The following is a 12,072-nucleotide window of genomic DNA, read 5'->3' on the forward strand; positions in this document are numbered from 1 at the left end:
GTATAGGTCTATTCTTGGCCATCTTCTTTTCTCCTATTTCTTGTTGCTTGGTGATCGCTTCCTCTGGGATGGATTCAATGATCATCTCTAAGCAAATGATTCTTAAATATATTGATCTAGGCCTAACCTCTCTCATGACCTCAGGTCCAACATTACCAACTGCCTTTTGGACATCTTGAACTGGATACCCCATAGACAACTTAAACTCAGAATGCCCAAGGAGAACTCATTATCTTTTCCCCTCAAACCATTTCTTTTTCCAAGTTTCTCTAACATTGGTGAGGCATCACTATCTTCCCAATCATCCAAGCTTGCAACCTTGCTTGTCATCCTCAACAACTGACATGCATTCGCCCCACATAGTCAATCTGTTTGCCAGCTCCTGCTGATGCTATTACTTTCATAACAGCTCTAGTACAGACAGATTCAGATATTGCAGGTTCAGTTCCAAACTACCACAACAAGGGAAATATCACAATAAAGCAGGTCACATATTTTTGTGTTTCACAGTGCCTAACAGTTATGTTTACATTATACCACAGTCTATTAGTGTGCAACAGGTATTATGTCTTTAAAAAATGTTTCAACTAAGCATTCAGCAAGTTTTGGTAAGATTTTTTGCTAGCAGAAGGTCTTGCTTCAATGCTGCTGGCTGTTGGCTGATCAAAGTAGTGGTTGCTGAAGGCTGTTGGGTGGCTGTGGCCATTTCTTAAAATAAGACAGCGATGAATGTTGCAACTTAAGAAGCTATTATAGACTTAATAATTGGTCTAATTTCAATATTGTAGTGATTCAAGAAATAGGAAAGCCCAAGGAAAGAGAGATAGGGAAGAAGATAGGTCAGTCGGTAGAGCAGATAGAATACACATATTTAATAAGTTCACTGTCTTATACGGGCACAGTTTGTGGAGCCCCAAAACAATTATATTAATAATAATATCAAAGATTAATGATCACAGATCACCATAACATATAAAAATCATGAAAATGTGAGCACAGGCTGTGTACGTTAATTAGTCATGGCACTAATAAGACTTGCTCAACGCAGGGTCTCCATAAAAGCTACAATTTGCAAAAAACACAGTATATCTGCAAAGCACAATAAAGTGAGGTGTTCCTGAACTCACCCTCCTCTTTACTCACTGTCATCACCTTGGAGTAGGAACTCATGTCTAAGGCACTGATTAATAGTGGAAGAGCCATTTAAAAAGCCCCTTTTATAAAAGCACCAAATTATCATCGAAAGTATTTCTAAAAATGTCTTCTAAACTAAAATGTCAGAGTATTTTTTCTATTTGTTTTAAGATTATTTAAATAGAACAGTTAGTTGATGAATGTTTTTTTTTTACATTCAAACAGTCCATTGTGCTATCAAAAGATTCTAATTTGACCTAAATAAAAATGATTCTACCAAACTGCTCTGATCATCTTCTTTCTTTTCATTTTGTATTTTTGAGGGTACCTTTTGGTAAATTGGGCAGTTTTCTACTTAAATCTAAATGATTCATTTTCATAAAATAATTATGACACAAACCTCACATTGTATAAAGCTGAAGAATAAGATGGGATGGGAAGTCTGATTTTTGAAAAAGGAAAATATTTTCCCGTAGATGAATGAATCAATCAATAAACTTAATGAATAGAATGGTTCAGCAGACTATCTGGTTAGGCTGACATGGTGGATTATTTATAAGAAAATATTCAGAGAACATCTGGGATGTACCAAATGGTTTGTGGGGAAGGAGGCAGGGTGAGAAAAAGGGAAAACACAAGGTCTCTAATGAGAGAATGCTAATATACAATGGAGGAATTCAGAATTGTCACCATAATTTAGTCATTGTGAACATTTTTAGATACTCTGGTTGTCGGTGGGAGGAAGTGGCTTCACCACTTGGTTAATTAGTCATTGTTCAAACAGTATCCCAGGGGTCAGAGTGCAGACCCACATGCCATACATAAAGCCGTATTCTTTGGCTTTTGTAGTTGTCTGAGATGTGAACACAGGGAAGTAACTCAGATAAACACTTGCCCAAGAGTATTCTCAAGACAGAAATGTAACAAGAAAAATATAGATCTGGGGTCTTTCCCAAATATATTCCACTAAGATGGTTTTGTTCAGGAGTGGGGAAAAAACACTAACCCTGAAGTCAGGAAGCCAGGGTTTGAGTCTTGATGTGCTCTGCTATCTACTCACAGAGCAAGAGAAGGGGGTGCTGTTTTTACTGCTGACAAAACTCTGTAACACACTCATATGAAGCCATGACATTAGAGCACGGAAAAGCTAGCCCAGGGAGCAACTTCTGTCAAATTCATCTTCTTCCCTTTTCAGACATGGTTACTGCGCTAATGGCCAAGAAGAAATCCACAGATAATATACTCGGATTCCTGTAAAGCATGTGATGCTTACGGTGTCCCAAATGTAATGGTCAAGAAGATGGGTAGACAAAGGCTTACGGAGAGGACAGGAAGGGGTATCTGAGGTTGGTTGAATGAATTATGAATTCCCAAATGTAAGCAGAAATATCTTCTTGGAGGGAGGTCTGTGTGTCAGAGATCTACTTGGATCATCATTTTAATTAGTGACTTGAAGGCTTTAAAGGCAATCTTATCAAATTGGTATCTGACCCAAAGTTTGCAGAGATGGTTAAGACATCAATAAAATAAGGACAGGGACTCACTGGTAGAGGGAACTTCTGGGTGAGGAAACTCCTACTAATTCAAGTCACCGCCTTAGTTGCAATCTCTCGATTCAACAAGAGGCTAGGAGCCCAGATGTGAAGTGGTGTGCCCTGGGTTGAAGGCAAATAGGGAGCCTACACCTTCCCAGCCAAGGCTGACTTTATCTACTACAACACACCAATTCTCACACTAATAGGCAGAATCGGGCAAGTTGAAGTTTAATAACAATAAACCATTTTAAAAACTACCAGATGACTGACAACAATGTCTCTGAGACAAAGGCCTTTGTAGCCTCAATGGGAACTGGCAGTGCCAACTGTGAGGTCAGCTCCTCAGTGAATGAGGGATGGGATAGATGAGTGCTTGCTCCTCTGCCATTGCAAATGCAAAAGCCTGAAGGAAAGTCTGGACTCGTGTTTGGCAAGGGTGGCCCTAGAGCCACCCTCAGCCAGCCTCCTGGTCATGAGCCTCTTTCTACGTAGGGAGCGTATTCCTTATAAAGTAATATGTCTACTGGGATGGTACCAGAAGTCTTCAAAGCACTTCACAGATAATGTTCTTCTGGAGAATCCAAGGACACTTCCAAGTCCCGATGTAGCAACAAACTAAGCATGACTTTGAAGGCATGTAAGATGAGACATGACAGCCAAAAAACCCCTCCTATCCTGGCCATGTTAAAAAAACAAACAAAAAGCAAACCAGTGTTAATAATGAGCAAGACAATGGTTTGGTGAAACTGCCCTACTCAGATGGCATCTATTCTGGGTACCACATTTTAAGAAAGAGAGAAGCAATGTGGAGAGAGTACAGAAGAGGACAACCAGGCTGGTGAAAGGCCTGAAGGCCAGGACATGCAATGGAGTCAACAGAAGGAGCTAGGACTGCTTCTAATTGGGGAAGAGAAACTTCTAGGAGGGAGATGACAGAGAGTGACCTAGGTAGATGATGGGAGTATTCTCATTCTGTTTCATCCAAAGGTAGAAGGGAGGGAAGGAACAAGCATTTCTATAGTTTCTATTATGTGTCAGGCAATGTGCTAAGTGCTTTACAAACATAACCTCATTTGATCCTTATGAGAAGCTTGCAAAGCAGGTGCTATTATTATTTTACACTTGAGGAAGACAGAAATTCAGCTTAAACTTACCTAGGATCATTCATCTAAGAAGTGTCTGAGGCCAGATTGGCATTCAGATCTTCCTGACTTCAGAACTTTAACTACTGTACCACCCAGTTGCCAGAGCTAGTGGCCATTATCCAGAAACAGACTGGACTTGATGAAAAGGAAACCCTCCCCACCCTAGCACAGACTGGACCAGGAGGCCTTAACAGCCAAGGGTTCTTCTTCATTAAAGATATACAAGCAGAATCTAGACAGGCCTTGGTGGGGACCTTGTCAACTTGGTTGGTTAATCAGGTCTAAGTTGGATTGTGGCCTCAAAAGTTCCTACCAGCTCCAATTCTGTCTGTCTAGACTGGTCCATGCTATAGAACAAGGTCCATAACTTATCTCTAAGACCACAGGAGACCAGTGAGGATGAGGGAACTGTCTGCTGATGATTCTAACTGGCCAAAGTCACAGGCTGGGATAAAAGTGAAAAAAATGAAAAAAGGAGGATCAAAATGACAACTTGCTTGCTTAGGAAGAGGGAGGAAACAAGGGGAGGGAAGAGAAAGAAAAATGTACACGTTTCTTGCTTTAATTGTTTCAGTTGTTTCTCAGTGATAATACTTGGGAGGAACTTTGCTTTCCTCAGCTTTAGCAACCACTTTAGGAATTATATGAAATAGCAAAATTACTAAATATAATAAAGTAGGGCCTCAGAGGTATCATTTGGATGGGATCAGGGAAAGTCACTTAGCTCCTTAAATTCTAAGGTGTCGTAAAAGATTGTAGTTGAATGAAAAGGGCACTGAATTTAGGGTCAGAAGTCCAGGGTTTGAACCCTAGTTCTATGAATATCTGTGTGACTTTGGAAAAACACTATCGCCTTACTGGGCTACACCTCCATGATCTACTAATGGAAGGATTATAGTAGCTGACCTCTAAAGTTACATCCAGCTTTGTATTAATGATCTTGTGCTCTTTAAGGTCTGTTCCAGATACAAACCTTATCATCTATGATTTAGGAGGAAAAATGGAAACTGTAGAAGTATGCTAACTATCTCTATAAAAGGGTGACTCAGACTAACAGAAATTTCTGTAATGTTTAATAACAAATGAGTGAAACCTTATCTATTAGTTACATCTGTCTTCATCTTTGAAGCAACTTTACATGGACTAGGATTCACAAATCCAGAAAATTTCAGAGGATGTGGGAAGACAACAAGCCTAAACTCTTTGTTTTATTGATGCACAAACTGAATCCCAGAGATGTTGACAGACTTGTCTAAGGTAACAAAGGAGTAAATAGCAAATCTAAAATTTGAAACCAGGCCTTCTGAATCCATATCAAAAGCAGAAATGCTCCTATGATATTAAACACTTACTATAGTACTTAGAATCCATGAGTATGTAAACCACCAGAGGAATGGCATAAGATAAATATAAATATATAAATCAGGAAGTGAAAGACAGGAAAGAAAAGGCTGTTAGTGATGGGAGTGAAAACAAGGGTTAGTGTACACAGCACGAGTGCTGGCTCACCTCCACAAAGTAAGAAGCCTTAAAGGATAGTTTCTGACAGCTCCTAGGGATGCTCTGTGGAGGACCCAGGGAAGATCATGCAGGATGAAGTGTAGATAGGTGAGAAGGGAAGAGAAGCCCCCCAGGATACATGAACCCACTTTCTTCTGACTCAAAAATAGAAGCAACCAAATTCCTAATTTAAGCTTTTGTGTGTACACACACACACACACACACACACACACACACACACACCCCTTATATGTATCCTAAAATACTTCTCTGCAAAACTGAGCACTGCTCAGAACTCTATGGTTGCTTATTTCTCACATTTCAAAATATTTCCCCAAAGAGGCACAGGGTAGAATCAAGATCCATTGGCTTAAAGCTGTGGGAATAGATGTACACAGTGGACATTAATAACAGGTTGGGGAGAGAAGGAAGGAACAAGGTGTAGAGAAGAGCAAATATTAGCTATATATGAAGGAAGAGCAGCATGGCAAAGCTGTTCTCATTAGTGTCAGGAGATGGCCGCACACTAAGAAGGGACTCGCCAAGCAGATTCTGTAGGAAGCATCTGCTGACTAATGACAAAGAAAACTGGGGAGCCTCCGAGGCCCTTTTCCTCCTGCTTTACAAGCACGGAGACGACGGCAAACTCCAGCACAGCTACTCGATGTCAACATAATGGAATAACAAGAACGAAGCTACTGAACCTTGACCCAAACTTCCTGGCACTGAAATTCCTCACTCTTATCATGTGACCGGCATATGTTTCCTAATCATAAATATCTGTAATTCCTTCTTTAGTGTATACGGCACCATTCTCATGGTCACCCTCTATGTATCTTTCCAAGCCCTCCGGGTGATATTATTGTTCAGTCACTGATGTATTCTAGAACTCTGAGCCACACAACATCACGAGAAGAACAAATATATTCCAAAAACGAGTCTTTGTTATTTGGTTACTATTCTGCCTTTCAATTACTGTGGGATCCAGGGAAGGCCCCAGAGTGTCTGCTCCCTTCCTCTAGGAATGTCTCCTTCCTCTTTACAATTACTTCTTGTCTTCCAACAACCACCAGCATCTTTATATTGCCCTTGGTCCTCCAGGGTCCAAACTTTTGGGGGACAGAACCTGAAGTTCCAGGAGACTCTGAACCCCTTTCTTCACTTTCCCCTTATGGAAACTTACTTATCATGTATAGCAATCTCTCTGAGAGCTGATTTCAACCATCTTCTCACAGTGGAAAGTATCTGATAAGCTAATTTATGTTAACTTATCTATAAATGAGAATAGTTTATTATATAACATACCCTAGGAGTTACTAGCACTTTAACAGGAAACCTTAAACCGCCCAAATGGAATTTAAGACATCGACAATGGGCCATATAGAGAAATATTTTAATTAAAGAACTTTTCTGGCATGGCCCTAAACCCAAAGTGACCACTTCCCCTCCATAATCATGGCCAGAATGGCTATCTCCAAATATACTGAAACAGACAAGGACTAAAAGAATCACCTGAACCAGAAGCCAATGGATGTCCATCCACTGAGAAATGGCTCAACAACTTACAGTAAATGCACATAATGGAATGTCACTGTGCCAAAAGTAATGACAAAAGAAATGTCTCCTGAGAAGACTCATAGGAAGAAAAATTAACATATTAAAAAAGACAATGACTAGCTGTGTGACCCTGGGCAAGTCACTTAACCACAGGTGTGCCTTATTCCACTGGAGAAGGAAATGACAAACACTCCAATATCTTTGCCAAGTAACCCAACAGATGGTATGATCCAAAGGATCATGGAGAGGAAGCCACTACTAAAGAACAGAAGACAACCTGAAGAGACAGGAGAACTCTGATAAAAGTAATGACCCTGACAGGTGTTGTGAGGAAGATTAGTTAGTAATAGTGTTGGACCTAGCAGGAAGGGCTGGAGGATTCCAAGATGAAATGAAGGAGCAGGAAGTAGGGCTTGTGCTCTGAGAGAGACTCCATTAGGGGTTGGCACAAACTGTTGCTAGCCCCGGGAGATCTCAGAGTTAAGGACACCCTGCATCCAGATTCCCTGGGATCCTGAGTGGTGGAGGCTTTCAGCAAGTGGACAAGACCTGCAGAGCTGCACCAAGTGGAGGAGGGGTTTGGGGTCTGGTGGACAGCATCTCAAGCTCACTCTCTCTACTTGGGTACCTTGGACCACTTTGGCTCTTGGCATCCTGTGATCATCTTTGGATTACTGTGAGAACCCTCAAAGCCACCCTCATCCCTTAGCTGTGCTGGTCAAACCTGGCTGGAATCAGGTTTGAAGCAGCCTCCCAGTGACTCCAGAACTGCTCCTTTGAGCCCTGCCTGGCCTAGGTCAATTGGAATTAGAGTAGACCAGTCCTCCCCTTGCCCCTGTGATTTGCCCTTTAGGTTTTTAAGTGCAGAATTCCCCATCCCACCTTTATTTAGTTAATCATAATTAAAACTGTTAAAAACTTTTACCTTGCCTGCTGGTTCCATAGACCCTGGCCTAGGGGTGAGCTGGGGCCAACAGCCATTCTTGACAGTTACCAGCTTAGCAGTGAACCCTGGTCTCCCTATCCTGGTTGGTCCTGTCTCTCCTTCTACCCAGTGTGTGTACCCACAACCATTTAGGTTATATTTTAACATCCCTGGTGCTCCATCTTTTTACACAGGGAAGGGATATGCTGCAGACAGAACTAGACACTCATTTTGGATGTGAACAGAGTGAGAACTTGTTTTGCTTAACTAAGCATATTTGTTACAAGGAATAGGTTTGTGCTTGTTGACTGAAAAATAATTTTTAGAAGATCCAACTAAAAGCACATGGCCATGTTTAACCGGCAGTGTCCCCTGAAGAACAGAAACCGGTTCCATGACAATTTCACAGTCATGTGGGCTGGCTGTGGTACCGCAAAATCATTGATTCTTTTGCTCCTAATTTTGGTTTCTTCTGGTCAATAAATTCAATTCAAGAAAACTAAAGCATTTCCCAAGCCACTAAACAGATGTACTGGCATTAGGTCACAAATGGACAAAATGTTATCCCAAACATTAATTCTCTAAAGAGAATGAAACTCTAGTCCAGTGATGGGCAAACTTTTTAAAGAGGGGAGCAAATGAAAGCAAGTACTCATCTGTCAATCTGTTTCTAAGGCAACTCTTTGGAAGTTTCATTGTATTGTATCCTCCTCATTGTATTCATCAGATTAGGAATAATGTTGCACAGCTGGATAGAACATTTCAGGGGGCTGCATCTGGCCCCCAGGCTGTAGTTTGCCCATCACTGCTCTAGTAGATAAGAGCATTTGACTTGGAGTCGGCAAGCTCCCAATTGTGTGACCGTGGAAATAACTTAACCCTGTTTGCCTCAGTTTCCACAACTATAAAGTGGGGAATATACCAGGACCTATGTCATAGGGTTATTATGCAGATCAAATGAGATTATATTTATAAAGTGCTTAGTACACTGCCTGGCACAATATACACATTATATAAATGCTGCTTTACTGGGATTGTGATAGTGGTAGTGATGACAACAGCAAAATGCTACAGCTGCATACAAATATGAACATCTATCATTTATAAAAGCTCTTTTTTAAAAAAACTCTTAACCTTATATCTTAGAATTGAAACCAATTCTGAGGCAAATGAGTAGCAAGGACTAGGTATGGGATTAAATGACTTGTCCAGGGTCAAATAGCTAGTTCTGGGACCCTGGGCAAGTCACTTGATTCCCATTGTCTACCTCTTACTGTTACTGTCTTAGAACCAATACATAGGCAGAAGGTAAGGATTTAAATTAAAAAGAAAGAAAGAAAATGAAGTTATATTAACCAGGGAAATAGTCAATATTTGCTTCTTGCGTTACACTGTAGGCCGTGGGGGAAAACACCAAAATGTACAGCCAACAATAGTCCTATGTCATTAGGCATCTTGCCAAAGTTAAATAATGGGATTCAAATGAGAGGGATGTGAATTTCTAGAATTTTAGCAATTATACTGTGGTGGAGAGCTTAAAACAAACAAACAAACAAATAATAAAAGGGCCAGTCAGGATATCCAAATTTGAATCCTGCTACTCCAAGAAAAGCAGTGTCACCTGATCCTAGAGGACATGGAGAGCACAAAGCCTTAGGAGTTTGGGAAGGCAGAAGGGACCAGGTTGTGAAGAGCTTCAACATCAGACAATTTGAAATGTGATACTGAAAAAAGAGCCATTAATGGTTCTCCCTCTGTATGTGGGAGTTCCCAGTGGATTTGTCTTGGCTCTCAAATGTTTCCCATATTTATCAATGGCTTGGATAAAGGCATAGATGGCGAGAGCAGCATCACACTACCTAGTGGCACAGAACTGGGCAGCTTAGTAATTATGCAGGTCTATAGGCCAGAATTTGGGCAGATGTGATAAGATAAAACTGAGTGGGGCTAAATTCAAAGCCACAGCCCCAGGTCCTAACATCAGCCTCAGAGGTGTAACACGGGTCAGCTATGGCTGGAACATTACCTGAAAATGAAGGATACAGTTGACTAGGAACCGAAAATGAGTCAACAGTGTGTACGGTAACCAAAAAAGGTCATGCTATTGAAGAAAGACATTGTGTTCAGAAAAGGTGATACCAGAGCCTTGGCTCTGAAAGTCAGACCTCCAAGTACCTTCTCCAAAGCAACCTAGCATGACCCTTAGAAAAGTTACTTAAATTCCTGGATCTCGGTTTCTTCAAGTGCAAAAATGTGCGAACCTGGTGGGGGTGGAGTAGACTGAATGGTCACTGAGATCCATCCCAGCTCCAGATCTCTAATCAGATCAAGTCAAGAACTGTATTTAATTCTTGATATTTTAGGAAGTGGTCTGATGCACACAGCAGAAGTCAGAAGAAAGGCACAAAGCTGGTGAAGGACTTTGAGGTCCATCCTGCTCCATGAAAGTCTGCTGAAGCTAACAAGGAAGGTGTTAAGCCCAGAGAATTGAAGTCTAAAGAGACATCACAAGAAAGAACAATCAGACAGACTGTTCTGTTGGGTCCAGAGGGAGAACTAGAAGCATTCAGAAGAAACCGTTACAAAGCTGGTTTGTGTTCATACTAGGAAAAGCTCCCTGACATTGGAGCCATTCCCAGATGGATGACTTCCTGAGGAACCTGTAGACTGCTTGAAGACTATTACAAGTCTTCAAGCAGAAGTCAAAGGATGAGTTGAGGAAGGGGATGTCAAGGGAAAATTTGCTCAGTTATAGGTTGGACAAACTGACCCTCACTGAGGGCGCTGCTAGTTGTGATACTATGAAGACCCACCAATTTGACTGAAATTCCTAAGATATTTCCACTACAGAAAAATCACAATGAGAAACAAATGAGAGAACAGGAGTGATCCCAAATTGCTGGAGCTGGAGGCAAACTTCAAAATCACCCACAAAGCTCCCAAATTCATTTCCCCAAGACACATTTTTTTCAGGGCCATTGCTTTTAGAATAAAATGCAAATCTCTCTCCCCTGGTGTTTAAAGCCCAGCACAAGTCCCCCTACTTCTCTTTCCCAGAGTGGTCACTCAGAACTCCTTCTTCTTCACTTAAAGCCAAACCGACCCATTAGTGATCTCCAAACCCCAATTTCCCTGTCATTTCTGAGCCTTCTACAGGCTATTCTACCTTCTCATCCTTCTTTACTTCTTTCTGTTTGAAACCCTGAAGGTCTTCAAGGCTTAGTTCAGATACTAGGAAATCTTTTTGGATGCCTTCAGGGATGAATTTTCTTCCATCTCCTTACATAATCTTGTGTTTGGTTCTAGATAGAGCTCTAGGGAAATAGAAATTCCTGAAGGGCAAGAACAGGTCAGCACCTTACAAAGTACTTAACAGGAAAATGGGCATTTAAGAACTCTTTGCTTAATTAAAAGAATCTGCCTCAATACCTTCCCCTTAAGAGTTTTCCTGAGGCTCAGAGGCTTGCCCAAGATATGAAATCTGGAGCGCTTCATTCCTAAGTCAGTTATTCACCCTATGTATTGTCCTGGAAATTCTCCTTCAAGACTTTTGTGAGGGTTAGTTAAGTGACTTGGCAGATAGAAGCCAGGCCTAGAGACAGAAGATTCTGGATTTAAATTTGGCCTCAGACACTTCCTAGCTCTGTGATCCTGGGCAAGTCACTTAATCCTAATTGCCTAGCCCTTATCACTCTTCTGTCTCATAACCAACATTTAGTATAGATTCCAAGACAGGAGGTATGTGAGAGTCTTGTTTCAGTTACTCAAAAAGACACCAGTCAATAACTTTGTCTTCCCCAAAATGTCACCAAAATTACCCATGAAAACACTGGGCTTCTTACTGTTACTCCTCCATATTCCATTTTCCATCTTCATGATTTTGTACTGACTGTCCCTTATGCCTCCATTACTTCCCCCCTCCTGGCTTTTCTCAAGATTCAGTGCAAACCCCACCTTCTTGGGGTCTTTCTCAGGTTCCTCATCCCACCCCTTTGCTGGCACATTTCTCAGATTACTTTCCATTCATACTATTTACACTTTATATTTTCATGATCTCTCCCCAATGAGTTTCCTTGAGGGAATGGGGCATCTTTTATCTCTTTTTATAGCCCCAGTGCTTAGTATAGTGCCTTGCACACAGAAAGTATTAAATAAATGTGTGTTTGGTTTGACTGGATGTATTGATTTTCAGAATCAGTTGTTATTTTGATTAGTTTTAATTATTTTCCCTTTTTAAAAAATTTTAAAATTATTTGTTATAAGGGATGGCTCCCTG

Source organism: Gracilinanus agilis, chromosome 2, assembly GCF_016433145.1.
Source record: "Gracilinanus agilis isolate LMUSP501 chromosome 2, AgileGrace, whole genome shotgun sequence".
In the NCBI taxonomy this organism is placed as follows: domain Eukaryota; kingdom Metazoa; phylum Chordata; class Mammalia; order Didelphimorphia; family Didelphidae; genus Gracilinanus; species Gracilinanus agilis.